The sequence below is a fragment of the Lithobates pipiens genome, unplaced genomic scaffold (assembly GCF_037356315.1).
Source record: "Lithobates pipiens isolate NorthernLeopardFrog02 unplaced genomic scaffold, aLitPip1_a1.2 Scaffold_19, whole genome shotgun sequence".
Classification (NCBI taxonomy): domain Eukaryota; kingdom Metazoa; phylum Chordata; class Amphibia; order Anura; family Ranidae; genus Lithobates; species Lithobates pipiens.
The window spans coordinates 11374494-11395245 of record NW_027507764.1 but is presented as its reverse complement, the minus strand read 5'-3'; positions in this window follow the sequence as shown (position 1 = coordinate 11395245).

The following is a 20752-nucleotide window of genomic DNA, read 5'->3' as shown; positions in this document are numbered from 1 at the left end:
ATTCATAGGAACCTGCCGGACTGATCAGGGCGAAGATATCCGCAGGCCTAAACCCCATCTGCAGGATTTTATCCACCACCACCCTCCTATGTGGGGGGTTTCCATCGCCTTCCCATTTCAATTGTACAACATTCCTCCTTTTAAACAGGGAGAAAGATAAAACGTCCCCATGCTCCTTCCCTGCTTGTTCCCCCTTCCCAGATCCTGTGGCAGCAACACCAGCATAAGTTTTTCTTCCAGCTTTTGCAGTCTTGTCCTCAGATACATTCAAACCTGCTGGCAGAGAGTCTGAATCAGCTGGGATAGCAGTCTTCTGATTAGCAGGACCCACCCCCTCCCCCGAACACTCAGCTTCAATCCTGGGAGCCGTCACAGTCTTGGCTGCTGCAGACTCCTGGAGAGCTGTAGTACTACTGCTCCCAGCATCACCTCCACCATTCACAGGAATAGCCGCTGTGCCTGGTCCAGGCAAAGTCACTGTATTGTCCATGGACCTCTCTGCAGACTGAAGCTGACAGTTATTAGCAGATGTTATTGCTTGCTGTACATTGTCTATGGGTCTGGGCTGACTGTCTGCAGTACCACAACCCTCAGCAGGCCCATTGTTATTAAAGATCCCACCATCCTGCACACACACAGTACCTGCACCTGCTCTCTCCACAGGACTTTCTTTCACAGGGCTGGGAACGGTGTCCATCTTCTCCTCACCTTCCTGGGGAGCTGAATCTGGACTGGACTCCAGTTTGTTGATCAGATGCAGCATGTCAGAACCTTCATCCTCCGGCTCAGATGTTCCACATTGCTGGGGGGGGAAGGGGACAGAGGCCTCCGCCATTGAGGGCTCAGCAGGTGTCTGAGATGTTGAACAGCTGGGCTCATCCTCCGGGCCCACTTTCTCACTCTCTGCTTCCATCTCCTCGCTCTCCATGCAGGAAGAAGCTCCTTTCCTCATTTGATTAAATCGCTCCTCATTTTTATATTTTTCTTTAAAAGCTCCACTATTCTCCTTCAGAGAACTCACCAATTCCTTCTGCTTCCGCAGAGCTTGTTCCAGGTCCTTCAATTCAGGCCTTAGAGCCGGTCTCTTCTTACTGAAGACTTTGGCACAAATCTGCTTCTTCTTTTTAAATTCAGCTTTCAAAGCTCCCAACTTCTCCTCTTCCTTCTCAATCCGCTTCAGCGTTTCCACAATCCTCCGTCTAAAGGCAGACAGAGATTCATCCTTCCTTGGGCCAGGCCCAGAATCTTCCGCAGGTTGAGGCCTATCCAGGGGGCCCCCGCCAGGGTCCTCCCCAGGATCCAGCATCCTTCCTGGGGCAGAGGAGTAACTCTAGCCCCTGGTCTCTGGAAGCACAGGAGCAAAGGAACTAGCAACCTCTCACCTCGCTGTCAAGGAGAGGAATGGCAGTTTCCCACCATCCCTGTGCTGAGTTCCCAGGTCTGTACACCTGCTGTGCCCATTATAAGGAGTTCCCGCCATCCCTGTGCTGAGTTCCCGGGTCTGTACACCCGCTGTGCCCATTATGAGGGGTTCCCATCATCCCTGTGCTGAGTTACTGGGTCTGTACACCTGCTGTGCCCATTATGAGGGGTTCCCATCATCCCTGTGCTGAGTTCCCGGGTCTGTACACCTGCTGTGCCCATTATGAGGGGTTCCCATCATCCCTGTGCTGAGTTACTGGGTCTGTACACCTGCTGTGCCCATTATGAGGGGTTCCCACCATCCCTGTGCTGAGTTCCCAGGTCTGTACCCCCGCTGTGCCCATTATGAGGGGTTCCCATCATCCCTGTGCTGAGTTCCCAGGTCTGTACGCCTGCTGTGCCCATTATGAGGGGTCCCCACCATCCCTGTGCTAAGTTCCCGGGTATGTACACCCGCTGTGCCCATTATGAGGGGTTAATTTTGTTTATTGAAAATCTTACAAATACTTATATACAATAAAACCATAATAAATAAATAAAACATATTTACAAAATAATTGAATATGACTATACAAAACAAGAACATAATAAATGGTGCAAACCAAAATGCGTACAACATAATCCCTACGGGAGAGCCAGACTAAGGAACATCACCGTCACCATGCATGGGGCCATTATGAGGGGTTCTCACCATCCCTGTGCTGACATCCTGGGGGTTTTTACCTTTTAGGTTCGTTAACTTTTTGTAACAATTACGAATGTTCGTTATGAATTTGGAATCCGAAATTTGTAAACGAAATTTCGTACAGAATTTGTATGCATAAAAATTTGTATTCCGGATTCGTACGAATTTCTGGAAATTCATACGAATTTTCGATTCGTACGAAATGAATCGCACATGTCTAGCAATTAGTCACAACTCAAGAAACCCCTAGCCACCCCTCCCTGGAGGAACCCGAGGAGGATCATCTACGGAACCCTGGTTGACAATGGCAGCCAGGTGTCAAACTGGCTGTTGCGGAACTGCAAGTCCCATCATTCCCACGCCTGTGGGAGTTATGCTTGTAGCAGTCAGCCTTGCAATGCCTCATGGGAATTGTAGTTCTGTAACAGCAGGGGGGATGCCAGTTTGACACCTGTGATTGGGTGACAGCTAGGACATTTGTCCTCTGGATTTCCTGGCTTTGCCTCCACCCTGTCCGGTGGCGATGAGTCGAGTCAGGGAATCGGAGTCCTACTGGTGTATTCTTTATAAGGCAAATTTAAGCTGTTTTATGGAAGAAAAGCTCATGTTGGATAGATAAGGGGGGGGGGGGGGGATGGGGGCAGAGCTGGGAAGAAAATCAAACCACTGGGATTTCCAAATAATAAGATGGATAAGGAATGAAGGTGAGGAGAGGAAAAAGAAAGGAAGGAGAGGAAGGGAAGGGAAAGAAGAATACAAGGAAATAAAAGAGAGGAGAGGTAGGAAGAGAATGTCATGGGAAGGAAGCAAAAAAGAGAACAGAAAGGAGACAAGAGGAAGGCAATGTAAAAAAGAGGTGAGGAAAATAAAGGAGAGAAGAGGAGACAAAAAAAACCAAGCAAAAAGGACGGGAGTGAAAAATGGGGAAGGGAAGGAAATGAAAAAAAAAAAAGAAAATTAAAAGTATAGAAGAGCAAAGGAAATGAGAGAGGGGGAGAGGAGAGAAAGAAAAGGAGAGAAGGGAAGATGAGCGGAAAGAAAGAACAAGAGCAAAAGGAGAGGAAGAAAAGAGTAAGGAAATAGAAATAAGGGGAGATGAAAGGACAAAAGAGAAGAGGATAGAGAAAAAAAAAATAGAGGAAGAGGAAGGGAGAAAAGGGACTGGAAGAAGTGGAAGTTGTGAGTAAGAAAAAGAGAGGAAAAAAGGAAGGCAGGAAATGGAAAGAAGAGGAGAGAACAGGAAGTGGGAAAAGAGAGAAGGAAGAAAATAGAGGAATGAAAAGGGAAGAAGGGAAGAGGAATGAAAAAGGAGGAAGGGAGGGAATTGAAAGGAAGAAAAAAAGTGGAAAGGAAGTGAAGGGAAGAGGATATGAAACAAGAGGTGAAAAAAAAGAGGAGAGGGGAGGAATGACAGGAAAGAAATGTAAGTGAGGGAGGAAAGGAAAGAAAAGGAAGAGGGGGAGTTGAGAAGAAGTAAGAGAAGGACTAGAGAAAAGAGGAGGAGAAAGAAAAAAGGAGAGGAGAGGTGGGACTGGAGGAGAAGAGAAAGAAGAAAGGGAGGTGAAACAACAAGCAAAGAGGAGAGGAGAAGGAAGACAAAGTGAGGAGGGGAAGGTACTGGAGGAGCGGAAAAAAAGGAAGTGAAGGGACTGGAAGGATGAAAAGGAGAGGAGGATAAGGGCTGGGATGAGAGGAGAGGAGAAGTAAGAAAAGGAGAGACAAAGTGATGGGATGACAGGAGAGAAGGAGAATGAATGGGATGAGAGGAGAGGAGAAGGAGAATGAATGGGATGAGAGAAGAGGAGAGGAAAAGGAGGAAAGGAGAGCAAGAGAAGATAGTAGAGGGGAGTAGAAAGTAGGGGATGAGAGAAGAGGAGAAGGAAAAACATGAGAGTAGGAGAAGGGGCACGAGGAGAAGAAAAAAAGGAGAGGAGAAGAAACTAGATTAGACAAGAGAAATAAGAAAAGTAGAGGAGAAATGAGGATGGAATGGAAGGAGAGGAGAAGAAAGAAAAGGTGAGGTGGAAAAGGCATGGCATGAGAGGAAAGGAGAAGGAAGAAAGGGAGAGGACGTGAAATGGTGAGATGAAAGAGGAGGAGAAGGAAGAAAAGGAGAGGAGGAGAATGAACAGGATGAGAGGATATGAAAAGGGAAAAAGGAGGGATGATAGGGGATGAGAGGAGAGAAGAAGGGGTTAAAGGAGAGGAAAAGAGTGGATGAGAGGAGAGGAGAAGGCAGTAAAGGAGAGGAGGAAAAGGGACAAGATGAGAGAAGTGGAGAAAAAAGAAAAGGAGAGGAGGAGAAGGTAAAGAATGAGAGGAGAGGAGAAGGAAGAAAAGGTGAGGAGGTAAAGGAATGGGATGACAGGCCAGTAGAGGGAAGAAAAGAAGATGAAAAGGCACAAGATTAAAGGAGAGGAGGAAGAAGAAAAGGAGAGGAGAGAAAGGGACAGGAAGAAAAGGAGAGGAGGAGAAGGTAAACGATGAGAGGATAAGGAAGAAAAGGAGAGGAGGAGAAAGTAAAGGATGAGAGGAGAGGAATAGGGAAGAAAATGTTAAGAGGAGAAGGTAAAGTATGAGAGGAGAGGAGAAGGAAGAAAAGGCGAAGAGGAGAAGGTAAAGGATGAGAGGAGAGGGAAGAAAAGGAGAGGAGGAGAAGGTAAAGGATGAGAGGAGAGGGAAGAAAAGGAGAGGAGGAGAAGGTAAAGTATGAGAGGAGAGAGAAGAAAAGGAGAGGAGGAGAAGGTAAAGGGTGAGAGGGGAGGAAGAGGGAAGAAAAGGTGAAGAGGAGAAGATAAAGGATGAAAGGAGAGGGAAGAAATGGTAAAGAGGAGAAGATAAAGGATGAGAGGAGAGGGAAGAAAAGGAGAGGAGGAGAAGGTAAAGGATGAGAGTAGAGGAGAAGGTAAAGGATGAGAGTAGAAGGTAAAGGATGACAGGAGAAGGTAAAGGATGAGAGCAGAGGAGAAGGAAGAAAAGGAGAGGAGGAGAAGATAAAGGATGAGAGGAGAGGAAGAGGGAAGAAAAGGTAAAGAGAAGAAGGTAAAGGATGTGAGGAGAGGAGAGGAGAAGGAAGAAAAGGTGAAGATGAGAAGGTAAAGGATAAGAGGAGAGGAGAAGGAAGAAAAGGAGAGGAGGAGAAGGTAAAGGATGAGAGGACAGGGAAGAAAAGGAGAGGAGGAGAAGGTAAAGGATGAGAGGAGAGGAAGAGGGAAGAAAAGGTGAAGAGGAGAAGGTAAAGGATGAGAGGAAAGGAAGAGGGAAGAAAAGGTGAAGATGAGAAGGTAAAGGATAAGAGGAGAGGAGAAGGAAGAAATGGAGAGGGGGAGAAGATAAAGGATGAGAGGAGAGGGAAGAAAAGGAGAGGAGGAGAAGGTAAAGGATGAGAAGAGAGGAGAAGGAAGAAAAGTAGAGGAGGAGAAGGTAAAGGATGAGAGGAGAAGGAAGAAAAGGTGAAGAGGAGAAGGTAAAAGATGAAAGAGGAGAGGAGAAGGAAGAAAAGGTGAAGAGGAGAAGGTAAAAGATGAGAGGAGTGAAGAGGAGAAGGGATGGGATGACTGGACAGTAGAGGGAAGAAAAGAAGATGAAAAGGTACAGGATTAAAGGAGAGGAGGAAGAAGAAAAGGAGAGGAGGGGAAGGACAGGATGAGAGGAGAGGAGAAGGACAAAAAAGGAGATGAGAAAAAAGGGAGCAAAAAGTTTGAGTAACTGTAAGTAGAAAACACAAACCCCAAACTGAAAAATACTTCCTTTGTTGCCTTTATTACAATCTCCCAACTTCTTATTTCTTTTTTTTTTTTTTCCATTTATATTCAAACGGTGTCAAACTTGAGCTGGGTTTAGGAAGGCGGCAATACACTAAACTTTATCCTGAAAACAATTTGTTCAGATAAAGAGTGGAGATAATTTGTCGGAGCCGTGTAGCAGCGCACTCAGACTCTTTTCAAGCAGAACGCCTCCGGTGTAAATATATATTTATCTCTGGGTCGTCTTATTATCAGCACACTTCACATACAAAGCTGTCTTCCTGCTGGAAATACAATCCTTCCACAGATTCCCCTCCAATTATCACATCTTCACAAGATGTCTCCGCGAGACGCAATTCTGTCCCTGCGCACATCGCCTCTCCCCGTGTACCGCACTCACACTGCAATCTATCCGCCACTGTAATATATACTGTATATAGTATATCTCTCAGTGCCATTCCAACTAATTCTTCTAATATGCACAAGAGAAAGACCCCTTGTGTATTGGGTGACTGCTCGGGGTGAAGTTGATGGAATGTAATCTATCAATCAAGTTCTGTTCTGGTTTTCTCATGTTTACCTGGCCATCCTTTCCTGCATTGTTGGATAAAAAACTCAAAGTGGCTGTAAACCCTCCCCCACAACTTTGTCCCATGTAAATCAGCATAAAAAACCCCCTAATGAACACTGCTTGTAGATATCTCCTTACTTGCTTAGTATTGTTGTAATCCTTGTTGTTCTGTAGAATGAAGTCACTGAGCATGCCCAGATCTCCCCTGATTTACGGCACACTCTCTATGTCTTATCTATCTGTTATCAGGACTTCCTACAGCACAACACTGAACTCTGCTACTCACTCAGAGCTTCCTCCTACACACCATGTGACCTCACATTAGGGTTGCCACCTTTCCAGGATTCACCCGGACAGTTCGGGTTTGGAATCATGTGTCCAGGTTTTGGACTGTCTGAAACCCGGACACATTATTTAGACTGGACTATGGCTAGGGTTAACGACTGCAGTTGTCTCAGCTGAGAGTGTCTGTTACATTCTTTCACACTGCCCAAAGCCAACACTAACAACCCCCCCCCCCCCTTCCTAACACATACAGAGGGCAGAGGAGAGAGGGCTCGAACTGCACCTCTCCCCACCCCCCACCTCTCTTTGTCTGCCCACACTCCAATCCCTGGCACTGTGCCTCAGAAAAGGAAAGTGGGGGCTGGAAATTTGAAGTCCAGCAGCCTTAGATCCATCTGGATGAGAGGTGTTGACTGCCAAGGGGTGAGTGAGCTCACCATCCATCCAGCCGTCTGTGAATGAAGTCTTCCCCTTCTCTCTCTTGCCTCTGAGTAAGTACATTAAGGTATATCAGGGTTCTCAGAGCAACCCTTACATCAGAGTTCCCCTTTACACCAGAGGCCACAGTGTTTCCTCTTACATCAGAATCTTCTCCGTACATTAGAGTTCTCAGTGTACACCCTCAGTATTCCCAGAGCATCCCTTATGTTAGAGTCCCCAGAGTTCTCCCTTACATCAGAGTCTGCAGAGTTCCCCCTTACAGTGAAAGGGAACTCTGAGTTCAGATGTAAAAGGGGAACTCTGTGGACTCTGATGTAAAGGGGAACTCTTGTTATTAACTTCATATGATTAGAAATGTTATTTAGTAGCAAAATATATGTATAATTTATACTATAAAAAAAAAAATTGCTGTGCGCTGCAAAAGTGTTCGGGTTTGACTTGAAGAAAAGGTGGCAACCCTACCTCACATACAGTCTAAACTTGGCCATTACCACAGTCTTATCAGCTGAAGCTGATAAGTCTGACAAAAGGGAAACATTAGACATCGGCACAAGTAAATACTATGAAATAAACAAGTAAGCTATGAACAGGGAAGCAGGGTTGCCATAGAAACGTTGGATTGAGAAGGAGGCTTGGTTAACAGTACAGGAAGTGCTCAATGTAAGGGCGGAAATACACTCCACTGTGGACTCAGAAAACAATACTTAAGATGGCGCTGCCTAACCCCTGGAAACAAGTTTTTTTTTAAGTTTCTTTAAACAGTAAGTAATATGCGATTTGGGCTGGATTACAGTGGCTATAGTCTGATAATGACTTAGTATAATGGACTAAATTAAAAGAAGCATCAGAGTGGCAGAGTTTACTTCCTCTTTAACCGGTTCCCGACCAGCGCACGCCGATGTACGTCGGCAGAATGGCACGGGCAGGCATATTGGCGTACAGGTACGTCCAATCTTCAATGCCGCCCTGCCATCGCGAGCACGCCACCAGCGGCGCGCTCGCGTGACGGTCGGGACCTCCGTGAGTCCGGTCGCGGGTCCCGCGGACTCGATCGCCGCGGGCATACCCGTGATCGTCTCACGGGACGGCTGAATGGAGGAAATGCCGTGTAAACAGCATTTCTCCATTCTGCCTAGCAACTAGTGACACATGTGATTGGAGCAGAGATCAGTGTTCACTAAATGAAAGCCCAACCATCCCACAGTTAGTAGCACATCCCTAGGAACACTTAACCCCTACACTGCCACCCACTGGTTAACCCATTCACTGCCAGTGCCATTTACACAGGAATCACTGCATTTATATAGCAGTGATCGCTGTATAAATGACAATGGTCCCAAAAATGCGTCAAAAATGTCCGATGTGTCCGCCATAATGTCGCAGTCACAATAAAAATCGCTGATCGCCGCCATTACTAGTAACAAAAAAAAATAATAAAAAATTATTAATAAAAATGCCATAAAACTATCCCTATTTTATAAACGCTATAACTTTTGCGCAAACCAATCAATAAACGCTTATTGCGATTTTTTTTACCAAAAATATGTAGAAGAATACGTATCGGCCTAAACTGAGGGAACATTTTTTTTTTATATATTTTTGGGGGATATTTATTATAACAAAAAATAAAAAATATTACGTTTTTTTCAAAATTGTGGGTCTATTTTTGTTTATAGCGCAAAAAATAAAAACCGCAGAGGTGATCAAATACCACCAAAAGAAAGCTCTATTTGTGGGAAAAAAAGGATGTCAATTTTGTTTGGGAGCCACGTCATTTGAGTCATATAAGAGATGTATTGCTTTGTATGTATGTACCCATGTATTCTCTTCTCCTCGCTGCCTGCTCTGTATGGCCCTTTACAGACTTTCATTTAGAGAGAGAGTCTGAAAACAAACAGCTACTGCTATACTGTCTCTGTAGAAAGACCATGGAACACAAGAGTCATCCTGTATATATATATATATATATATATATTATATTTAAACTTAAAAACTGTAAAATAAAACCTAGAACATAATTTTTAAATACAGTAGATAAATGCTTATGCCTTTATGACACGTCTATTTGTCCTTTTCTTACATGTGTGCACTTTATTTATGTCCAGATTGTGTAAAGGGATTAACAGTCACTCATCAAGGAGGATGAGAGTCTGGTGTGTATTTAGGGGGGGGGGGGGGGGGTTGGGAGTGCTCCTCATTGAATTATCTAGAAAACAAGAGAAGTTTGCAAGCAAAAGAGAATTACAGTGGAACCTTGGATTACGAGCATAATCCATTTGTAATCCAAAGCACTCGCATATCAAAGTGAGTTTCCCCATAAAAGTCAATGGAAACGAAGATCATTCGTTCCACATTGACTTCTATTGCATGCAATACCGCATGTGGCCAGAGGTGGGGGGGGTGCGTCGGAGAGCCTCGGAAATACTCTGGGACGGCTCGGCTGTACTCGAAAACCCTTCGGAAAGGCTCGGAAATAGTATAGTATATAGAGTATTTCCAAACGCCTCCAAACCGTTCCAAGTGTCACCGGCGCCCCCCACACCTCTGGTCAAATGCGCTACTGCACACCCCATTGGCTTGAATCCTGCTCGTTTTTGCAAGACAACACTCGCAAACCGAGTCAGGATTTAAAAAAAAAAAAAAGTTGCTCATCTTTCAAAACGTTCATTAACCGCGTTACTCGTAAACCAAAGTTCCACCATATAGTCTTTTTTTGTAAAAAAAAAAATGACATGAAGTCCTATCAAAATCAGTACCATACCCTTAATCTAAAGCTGCAGTCCAGCAGGGCAGGAAAAGGAGGTGGGGGCAGTGCATATCAAGTCACGTGCCCTTAAAGCCGAAGTAAACCCATCCATAAAACAGTTTCATTTCCGGCACGTGCTGGAAATGTAACACTCCCATTGGATGTGCTCTCAACCAAACTGTCAAAACCATCCAATGACTGGTGTCAAAACTGATCACATGTGCAGCATCATGGCAGTTGTACATTAAACAGAGGCAAAGATGGCTGAAAATGATAGGGGGGGGGGGTTTTACTTACACTTTAACATATGGGGGGAGTCCATGTTGATGAGGCCAAGGGCCTGTTCCTCACAGCCCTGGCTTGGTGGTTATGGGGGTGCTGGGGTGGATTCATCTGAACGTGGAAGCCCCCTCTAAGATTAGGGATAACTGCTTGCCTCCTGCGTGAATGAGTAAGGGGTACATTGTACCCCTACTTATCCACAAAAAAAAGTCAGTAAAAAACACATACGTTTTTGACAAGTCCTTTTAAAAAAAATTATAAAAAAAAAAAATTCATCTTCATAAATCCAGTGTCTATCATGTCAAGCCCGTCGATTGTCAAAAGAAAAAAAAAATCTGTGGATACACGGGCCTGTTAGCTTGCAGACACTCCTTCAGCTCTTAGGAGCTACCAATAGGTTTATATACAAGAGAGCAGGGATGTGGTGGCATCACTGGCTAAATATGGACATGGGCATATTTGGTCAGTGATGTCACCATCCTTACCTTACCCCTTTGCTTATGTAGCGGCCATAACCCGTTGCAGGGTGGCCTTGACTTAATGGGCTTACCGGTTACCTTCTCTCGGCCTGCTCTTCCACTTCTAGGGGTTCCCAGGGTTGATACCCAACGACACTGACACCGATAAAGTCCATTCAAAAAGGTTTTATTTTGCAGTAGAACTTTCAATTAACCCAGTCTCTTAGGGAACAGAGGGCACGGGTGAAGAACTCAGGCACCTTGAACTGCAGGTCTAGCAAAGTCTCTATTTCCACCCAGAGAGTAGCCACTCGCAGCTGGGTACTTCAAGGCTGAACAGATCTCTAGCCAGAGATCATGGCAGTCAGCACGTTGACTCAAACTTGAACAAATAACTAAGGGCAAACAGGAACCTTTTTCCGCCGTACCTGGAACGTTTCCCGTCTCCTCAATGGTACTGGAAAAGTGTGAATTCATCAATGTCCTTCCCAACTCAGTAACCAGGCACTTCTCAGGATGCCACTTGCCGACCCTCCTCCGAAGAGTCCTCCCCCGGTCACTTCCATGAGCTGCGGTGCCCCTCCAAGCCGAGAGCACACCCGGACACTGTGAATCCTCCCTCAGTTACTGCGCCTCGGACCAGCCGGTTCCAAGACTCAGGAACAGACGGATCCCAACCCCAGACCAGGCGGGTCTATCAGGGGCCACTGACAGGAACACGTGGCGGGGTGTCGAACACCCCGTGACCGGGACCCCTCACGGGGCTACCCCGGTCCTGGAACCAGACCAGACCACATGGGTCTCTTGAACAACTCCGGAACCCCGAACACGTGATCCCACACCCGTTTAAGTACCCCTTACCAGACTCCACAGTGGGCCCCGGCACTCCCACTGATTGGCTCAGAGAAGGTCGATACCCAAACATCCAACCAGACTTAGTTCTAGGCTGTCATGTGCACCTCACAATCCACATGACCAGGCAGAACTTTCAAACACAGTCTGGCCAGACTGGTGTTAAGGCCCAACCTACACAAATAACCCTCAGAACCTTTACTGTTCTGAGGCCAAAAACGAAATTTACAGGCGTGTGACATTTGATCCCAAATGTCATCCACTACACTTACATGGCTGGACATTCGTAGCCATGTGAGTGAATATGGCCAGTGACGTCACTAGTTGTTAAGGACGTAGCATTGACTGCAGCCGCCAACGTCTTTAGCAACCAATGACAGTGGGAAGGTGCCATGTATGAGAGCTTGTCAAAAGTATGTGGACACCCCTCCAAATGATTGGGTCCAGGGGCTTCTATTGACGAATACTCTAAATACTACAGCTCATAATGATTTTTTAGGGAATTTCGCACCTCCAACTTCATGGTAACAGTTTGCGGAAGGCTCTTTTTTGTTCCACCGTGACTGTGCCCCTGTGTACATGGTCAGCTCCATAAAGACATGGTTTGACCAGTTTGGTGTGGAAGACCTACTGAACCCAACCCAAGTCTTCTCATCCAACATCAGTACCTGAACTCACAAATGGGCACAAACCTCCAAAGACACCCTTCAAAACCTAGTGGAAAGCCTTCCCAGAATAGTGGAGGATGGTATAGCCATGAAGGGAGAGTGGGGGAGCATCGGTAACTCCATATTTATGGCCATGGTTTTTGGAATGGGATGTCCAACAAGCTCTAAACCCTTGTACACACGGCCGGACATTCTGACAACCAAATCCGTTGGATTTTGTCCGACGGATTTTGTCCGAAACTGTTGCATACACACGGTCGGACAAAGTTGTCGGAAAATCCGATCGTTCAGAACGTGATGACGTTATTTCGTCACGATGGGACTACGTTCAGGCTAGTAGCCAATAGCTTTGGTCTAGGAATTTGATCTGAGCATGCGTGGCACTTTGTCTGATCGGAATTCTCTACAAACGATCGGACAAAGTCCGATTGGATCATGTTGTCGAAAATTTTTATAGCCCGGCTCTAAAACTTTGTTGGTCGGATATTCTGACGGAAACAGTCCGATGGAGCCCCCACACACGGTCGGATTATCCGACAACATGGTCCGATCGGACATTTTCCGTCAGAATGTCCGACCGTGTGTACAAGGGCTTATAGGTATAGTGGTCAGTTGTTCCTTAAAAGCTTGTGCTTCTGGAACCAGGGCCGTCTTTAATATTGATTGGACCCTGGGCAAAAAAATTCTTGGGGCCCCCTCCCCATGCAATTTTGCTCTCCACCTGCTCTGAGACATACAATAAATAACAGCTAGACTTAAAATCAGTTTACTGTATAAGATCAGGCAGCGATTGCGATTGGTTGCCAGTGGTTACAGCATATCATTACTGCTTAATGACTGGTTGCTAGAGGTTACAGCACACATTACAGCTCACTGATTAGTTGCTAGAGGTTACAGCAAATGATTTCTGCTTGTTAATTGGTTGCTAGAGATTACTGTTAAGTAATACTGCTCACTGATTGGTTTCTAGAGGTTACAGCACACCATCTCCTCACAGCAGGGGAGCATGATACACATGTAAATGCCACCTTTATTTACATATCAATGCTGCCACCTGCATTTATTTACTTAGTAATGCTGCCAATATTTACATATGAATGCCGTCTTCTGTACACAACAATAAGGCAGAGCTGGGCAGCATTAGTACCATCACTTCACACTGAGATATCACTACACAGCACAGGGCTAAAACTTCAAGGGACAAGGGAATTTACACTGATAGTTGGCAAGTATGAGGCAGCTGCTTTGGGCCCAACAACAATGACAGGGCCCAGGGCAGCTGCCCCTTTTGCCCTGCCTTAAAGACGGCCCTGTCTGGAACCATCTTGTTCTCAGAAAGCCTTCATACATGTCAAAGCATATCAATCTGAGTTATTACAACATCACCTCCAAGAGTCCGACATGAGTTTGGGAGTAAATGGCGGATGTGAATTCCTAGCTGTGAATAATTTACAATCTCCAGATCATCAATAGCAATTTCTCCATGTGAGATCATCTAACGCATCTCTCTATCCCATTCACTGTAAGTAAACACCATCTTACAACCGGAGAGCATAAACAGCCATAAGAGTGTCTAGGCAGACGTCAGCAAGTACGGCACATACCCAAGAGGCTCCGAAACGCTGCTCGGGATGACGTCCTGTCTATGTTCTTCCGAGGTTTTTAGCCTGGATGGGACCGTCAGGAAAGTTATAAGAGATATTGTCCCAAATGTGAAAAATAACCCAAATTTAGTCTGTACAATACCCAACACAAGATGGGAGAGGAAGTCTGAAAATTGGGAACATTTGCAGAATTTTTATAGTGAATAAACAGAGTTTCTAAAATGGTGAAAATGGAAGGAAATTTCAGGTGGCGGTATGGAGTAACGCGGTCGTGTTCAGAGAAGAGAAGAGAAGAGAAGAGACGAGAAGAGCCGAGACGAGAAGGGAAGGGAAGGGAAGGGAAGGGAAGGGAAGGGAAGAGAAGAGAAGAGAAGAAAAGAGAAGAAAAGAAAAGAGAAGAGAAGAGACGAGAAGAGAAGAGAAGAGACGAGACGAGAAGGGAAGGGAAGGGAAGGGAAGGGAAGAGAAGAGACGAGAAGGGAAGAGAAGGGAAGGGAAGGGAAAGGAAGAGAAGAGAAGGGAAGGGAAGGGAAGAGAAGAGACGAGACGAGAAGGGAAGAGAAGAGAAGAGAAGAGACGGGAAGGGAAGGGAAGAGAAGAGACTGGAAGGGAAGAGAAGGGAAGGGAAGGGAAAGGAAGAGAAGAGAAGAGAAGAGACATGAAGGGAAGGGAAGGAAAGGGAAGGGAAGAGAAGAGACGAGACGAGAAGGGAAGGGAAGAGAAGAGAAGAGAAGAGACGAGACGAGACGAGACGGGAAGGGAAGGGAAGAGAAGAGATGGGAAGGGAAGGGAAGGGAAAGGAAGAGAAGAGAAGAGAAGAGAAGAGAAGAGACGAGAAGGGAAGGGAAGGGAAGGGAAGAGAAGAGACGAGACGAGAAGGGAAGGGAAGGGAAGGGAAGGGAAGAGACGAGACGGGAAGGGAAGGGAAGAGAAGAGACGGGAAGGGAAGGGAAGGGAAGGGAAGGGAAGAGAAGGGAAGGGAAGGGAAGGGAAGGGAAGGGAAGAGAAGGGAAGAGAAGAGAAGAGAAGAGAAGAGAAGGGAAGGGAAGGGAAGGGAAGGGAAGGGAAGGGAAGGGAAGAGAAGAGAAGAGAAGAGAAGAGAAGAGAAGAGACGAGAAGGGAAGGGAAGGGAAGGGAAGGGAAGGGAAGGGAAGAGAAGAGACGAGAAGGGAAGGGAAGGGAAGGGAAGGGAAGGGAAGAGAAGAGACGAGAAGGGAAGGGAAGGGAAGGGAAGGGAAGAGAAGAGACGAGAAGGGAAGGGAAGGGAAGGGAAGGGAAGGGAAGAGAAGAGACGAGAAGGGAAGGGAAGGGAAGGGAAGGGAAGGGAAGAGAAGAGACGAGAAGGGAAGGGAAGGGAAGGGAAGGGAAGGGAAGAGAAGAGACGAGAAGGGAAGGGAAGGGAAGGGAAGGGAAGGGAAGGGAAGAGAAGAGAAGAGAAGAGACGAGACGAGAAGAGAAGAGAGTGCCGTTTGATCTCCATTCTAAATTGGCCTGTTAGTCTTCCTGTGAGAAGTGGTTGGACATGGTTTGACCAGTTTGGTGTGGAAGACCTATTGAACCCAACTGAAGACCTTTAGGGTGAACTGCAATGCCGACTGTGAGCTAGGTCTTCTCATCCAACATCAGTACCTAAAGGTTCTGAAGGTTGAAGGTGCCTCAACCAAGATGTTTTGACCGATGAAATATAGGCCACGTGTGCTTTAATATGTACAGTGCCTTGAAAAAGTATTCATACCCCTTGAAATTCCCTTCCACATTTTGTCATGTCACAACCAAAAACGTAAATGTATTTTATTGGGATTTTATGTGATAGACCAACACAAAGTGGCTCATAATTGTGAAGTAGAAGGAAAATTATAAATGGTTTTCCCATTTTTTTTTACAAATAAATATCTGAAAAGTGTGGGGGGGCATTTGTATTCAGCCCCCTTTACTCTGATACCCCTAACTAAAATCTAGTGGAACCAATCGCCTTCAGAAGTCACCCAAATGGTAAATAGAGTCCACCTGTGTGTAATTTCATCTCAGTGTTAATACAGCAGTTCTGTGAAGCCCTCAGAGGTTTGTTAGAGAACCTTAGTGAACAAACAGCATCATGAAGGCCAAGGAACACACCAGACAGGTCAGGGATAAAGTTGTGGAGAAGTATAAAGCAGGGTTAGGTTATAAAAAAAATCTCCCAAGCTTTGAAGATCTCACGGAGCTCTGTACAATCCATCATGCGAAAGTGGAAAGAGTATGGCGAAACTGCAAACCTACCAGGACATGGCCGTCCACCTAAACTGACCAGGCCGGGCAAGGAGAGCATTCATCAGAGAAGAGCCAAGAGGTCCATGGTAACTCTGGAGGAGCTGCAGAGATCCACAGCTCAGGGGGGAGAATCTGTCCACAGGACAACTATTAGTCGTCTCTCCACAAATCTGCCCTTTATGGAAGAGTGACAAGAAGAAAGACATTGGAGAAAGAAAGTCATAAGAAGTCCTGCTTGTAGTTTGTGAGAAGCCATGTGGAGGAGGGGGCCGCAAACATGTGGAAGAAGGTGATCTGGTCAGATGATATTTAACTTTTTGGCCTAAAAGCAAAATGCTATGTGTGGGAAACTAACACTGCACATCACCCTGAACACACCATCCATGTGGTGGGGATGCTTTTCTTCAGCAGGGACAGGGAAGCTGGTCAGAGTTGATGGGAAGATGGATGGAGACAAATACAGGACAATCTTAGAAGAAAACCTGTTATAGTCTGCAAAAGACTTGAGACCGGGGCGGAGGGTCACCTTCCAGCAGGACAACGACCCGAAACATCCAGCCAGAGCTACAATGGAATGGTTTAGATCAAAGCATATTCATGTGTTAGAATGGCCCAGTCACAGTCCAGACCTAAATCCAATGGAGAATCTGTGGCAAGACATGAAAATTGCTGTTCACAGACGCTCCCCATCCAATCTGACAGAGCTTGAGATATTTTGCAGAGAAGAAGAATGGGCAGAAATGTCCCTCTCTAGATGGGCAAAGCTGGTAGAGACACCCCCAAAAAGACTTGCAGCTGTAATTGCAGAAAAAAAGGCGGTTCTATAAAGCATTGACTCCGGGGGGCGCCATACAAACCCCCCCACACTTTTCACATATTTATTTGTAAAAAAATATTGAAAACCATTTATCATTTTCCTTCCACTTCACAATTATGTGCCACATTGTGTTGGTCTATCACATAAAATCCCAATAAAATTAATTTACGTTTTTGGTTGTAACATGAAAATAATGTGGAAAATTTCAAGGGGTATGAATACTTTTTCAAGGCACTGTAGTTCTTAGGGATCAGGCTTCTGGCTATTGGTGCCCACTTTGTGTGTTGGGTCCCTTTATGGGGGCGGACCTTGCTGCCTCCACTCACAGTGTAGCTCGAATGAAGAAAGGAAGAACTTTCTTGGCACAACACTATGCATACTTTTTACTATTTAGATAAAGAGAGAAATAAAAGCAATGAACAGTGTGCTTGTATGTAAAACATTTAGGTCCTCACCACACTTCCAGAATTTGCATCCAACCAGAAGTGACATCACCGGATCTACCAGACGCGTTGCGTCACTGGTCACGTGCCTTCCTCAGGGAAGCCAATATTTTTGCACAATATCTTACTATTACTTTATTGGGGAGGGTTTTCTGAAATGGTAGATGCTGTTCACTTTTCCAAGTGAAGGTTGGTAAATAATGTGATCTCTTTCAACACTTGATTACCAGCCTATAAATACCCCTTCATGACCAGGCCATTTTTCAGTTTTCAGTGCTATGATAGTTTCAGTGACGAATACTCAGTCATGCAGGACTATACCCAAAATATTTTATTTCATTTTTTTTTTTTTTTTTATACAGACAGAGCTTTTTTCTTGGTGATATTTTATAACCATTGGGTTTTCAATTATTATAACTATATAAAGGAAAAAAAAAAACGTAAAAAAAAACAAAAAACATTTTTTTTTACTTAACCACTTGGGATCCGCGCTATTGCCGAATGACGGCATTAGCGCGGACCTAGATTGCCGGGACTACGTCTATTGACGTCGTCCCGGTTACGAGCGGCCTGCGCGCCCCCTGAGGGGCGCGCGCTGGCGCGCTCTGTGATCGGCGAGTCCGTGAGACTCGCCTGATCACCGATCCGTGTAAGGGGTCGATCCCGACCCCTTATCACGTGATCAGCTGTCAGCCAATGACAGCTGATCATGTGATAAAACGGAGCCGGTAATCGGCTAGTATTCCTCCTCGCGCTGACAGCGCGAGGAGAAAAAAAAAAGCCGATCGCCGGCGGCCGTGTTCGGGACATCAGTCCCGATCACGGCCAGCAATAAAAGCGGACACCTGCCCCCTGCCAGTGCCCACCTGCCACCCGCAGTGCCATCCTGAAATAAAGTAAGTGCCCCCCTGTCAGTGCCACCCAGCAGTGCCCATAGTGCCCACAGTGCCACCCAGCAGTGCCCACAGTGCCACCCAGCAGTGCCCACAGTGCCACCCACAGTGCCACCCACAGTGCCACCCAAAATCTGCCTCAAAGGTGCTGCACCCCAGTGCCGCCCATCAGTGCCCAGCAGTGCCGCCCATCAGTGCCCAGCAGTGCCGCCCATCAGTGCCCAGCAGTGCCACCTATCAGAGCCACCTATCAGTGCCACCTATCAGTGCCCATCAGTCCCATCTATCTGTGGTACCTATCAGTGCCCATCCGTGCCACCCATCCGTGCCACTTATCCGTGCCACCCATCCGTGCCATCTTATCTGTGCCCATCTTTGCCCATCAGTGCCGCCTTATCTGTGCCCATCGGTGCCGCCTTATCTGTGCCTATTAGTGCCGCCTTAACTATGCCTATCAGTGCCCACCAGTGCAGCCTATCAGTGCCCACCAGTGCAGCCTATCAGTGCCCACCAATGCAGCCCATCAGTGCCCACCAATGCAGCCCATCAGTGCCCACCAATGCAGCCTATCAGTGCCGCCTAATCAGCGCACTTCAATGAAGGAGAAAAATGACCCGTTTGCAAAATTTTATAACAAACTATTAAAACATGATTTTTTTTTTTTTTTTTGCATCTTTTTTTGTTTGTTTAGCAAAAAATAAAACTCCGAGCTGTAACTAAATACCACCAAAAGAAAGCTCTATTTGTGGGAAAAAAATGATAAAAATTTCATTTGGGTACAGTGTTGTATGACCGCGTAATTGTCACTCAAAGTGCATCAGCGCTGAAAGCTGAAAATTGGTCTGGGACTGAGGGGGGTTTAAGTGCCCAGTAAGCAAGTGGTTAAGCATGTAATATGTTTATTTCTGGCCAACTGGAAAACGTTTTTTTTGTGCTTTTTGGAAAGTAGACACCTGAAGGATAGTATAGACCATTTTTTTGCCACATTATTTTTTTTTTTTTCGAAATGGAGAAACATGCCAGCATTAAGGGGATTAAAACATGGAGCTTGGTAATTGGTCATACATACAGAGAGGAGGAGATTAAAGCAGTTAATGTACAGATGTGCAGAATAAGGGAGGTGAACATACAAGTCACATTGAGACAGGATGGAGCTCAGATGTACAGGAGAGGAGGGGGAGATGAATGAATTCAAAAACGATCCACCAACAACAACCTTCCCTACCATGAATCTGCCTGCAATCTGATACTAATAGTTGATTGTTCAATAGTTAGTTCCTCTTTTCCTCCATTATGAGCTTAAAGGCCAGGTTCTGAAATGTAAAAAGTAGTACTGTTTACATTTGTGATCACTGTGATTATCATAGTGATCACAAGGTACAGAACCTCTCAGATTGGCTCTGTACACAGTGCTTATCTTGTGAACTGTTTTCCGGCAGCTCAGATCACAGCAATTAATGGGCGCACTGGCTGCTCAGGGAGGAGTTCTGCAATGCCAAGGACCTCCATGATTAAACCCGATGGGTGGGGCAAGAAATGTCTGGGGAGTAGCCTGGACGGATTTAGTCTGAAACTGCCATCACCTTTTACACGCTGGGCTTGTGTGGCATGCGTTGACTGAGATTTTTCTCGACTTTTTCTGTGGATTTCATGGAGTCAGGGGAGAATCCTAGCCTGACCTCAATGGAACACATCGAATGGGGAACATAGATGCTAAAGCGGAGACCCTAAAGTCGGTGTAGGTTGGCCGTTGATAAACAGCACTGCAAAAGTAAACCTCAACCACTGCACCATTCATTAACAGTAAACAAGTGGTTAATTACCCAATAAAATGTTTGTTATCATTGTTAAGGCATCATCTGAGGTCATCATCTACACCCTGGATGTTACTGAAAGATCTGCTTGAAGAACCTTGTCCAAGATTGATATGCTGTCACTCGCTTAGGTTGGACTAAGTTGCCTGCTAGGATAAATACACTATATGGCCAAAACATTGAGGGCACCTGACCATCACACCTACTATATGGCCATAACCATGTGGACACACTGTCAGGACCTGGAGCTGAACCCAGGATCTCTACTGTGTCTGGCAGTTACGTCTTGCTGAGCCACCTGAGATGCTGGACAGCTCTTTGCCTGATTGCTTGGACAACCTTTCCTTATGTCTTGCTTCTCATGAACCTTGAACTCTTTACTCCTGAACTTCCTGATTTTACTTCCTGTTTGCCAGATTATTGTGCTCTCTCCAGCCAATATCTTGCTCTGGTCACTCCTCCTGTCGTCCATATTTTCAATACCACTCTTTGCCAACCTTTCACTTGTTCCTTGACTATGCTTCTGCTTAATCCCAACCTGCAACCCCCTTGTTACCAAGCTTTGGCTTGTTTACTGACTACACTTCTACTTGACTTAACTGCTACTGCACCCTGGCTTGCTTACCTCCCGTGGGGCGATCCTGAGGACCATGACCTGGTACTAACACGCAGCAAAACCCACCTCTACCACCAGGAGCTCTAGTGAACAATGGTTAATACTTAGATCATGCACCTTGACCTGCTTGTTCACTTGTCCAGTTGGTCGATGGAAACC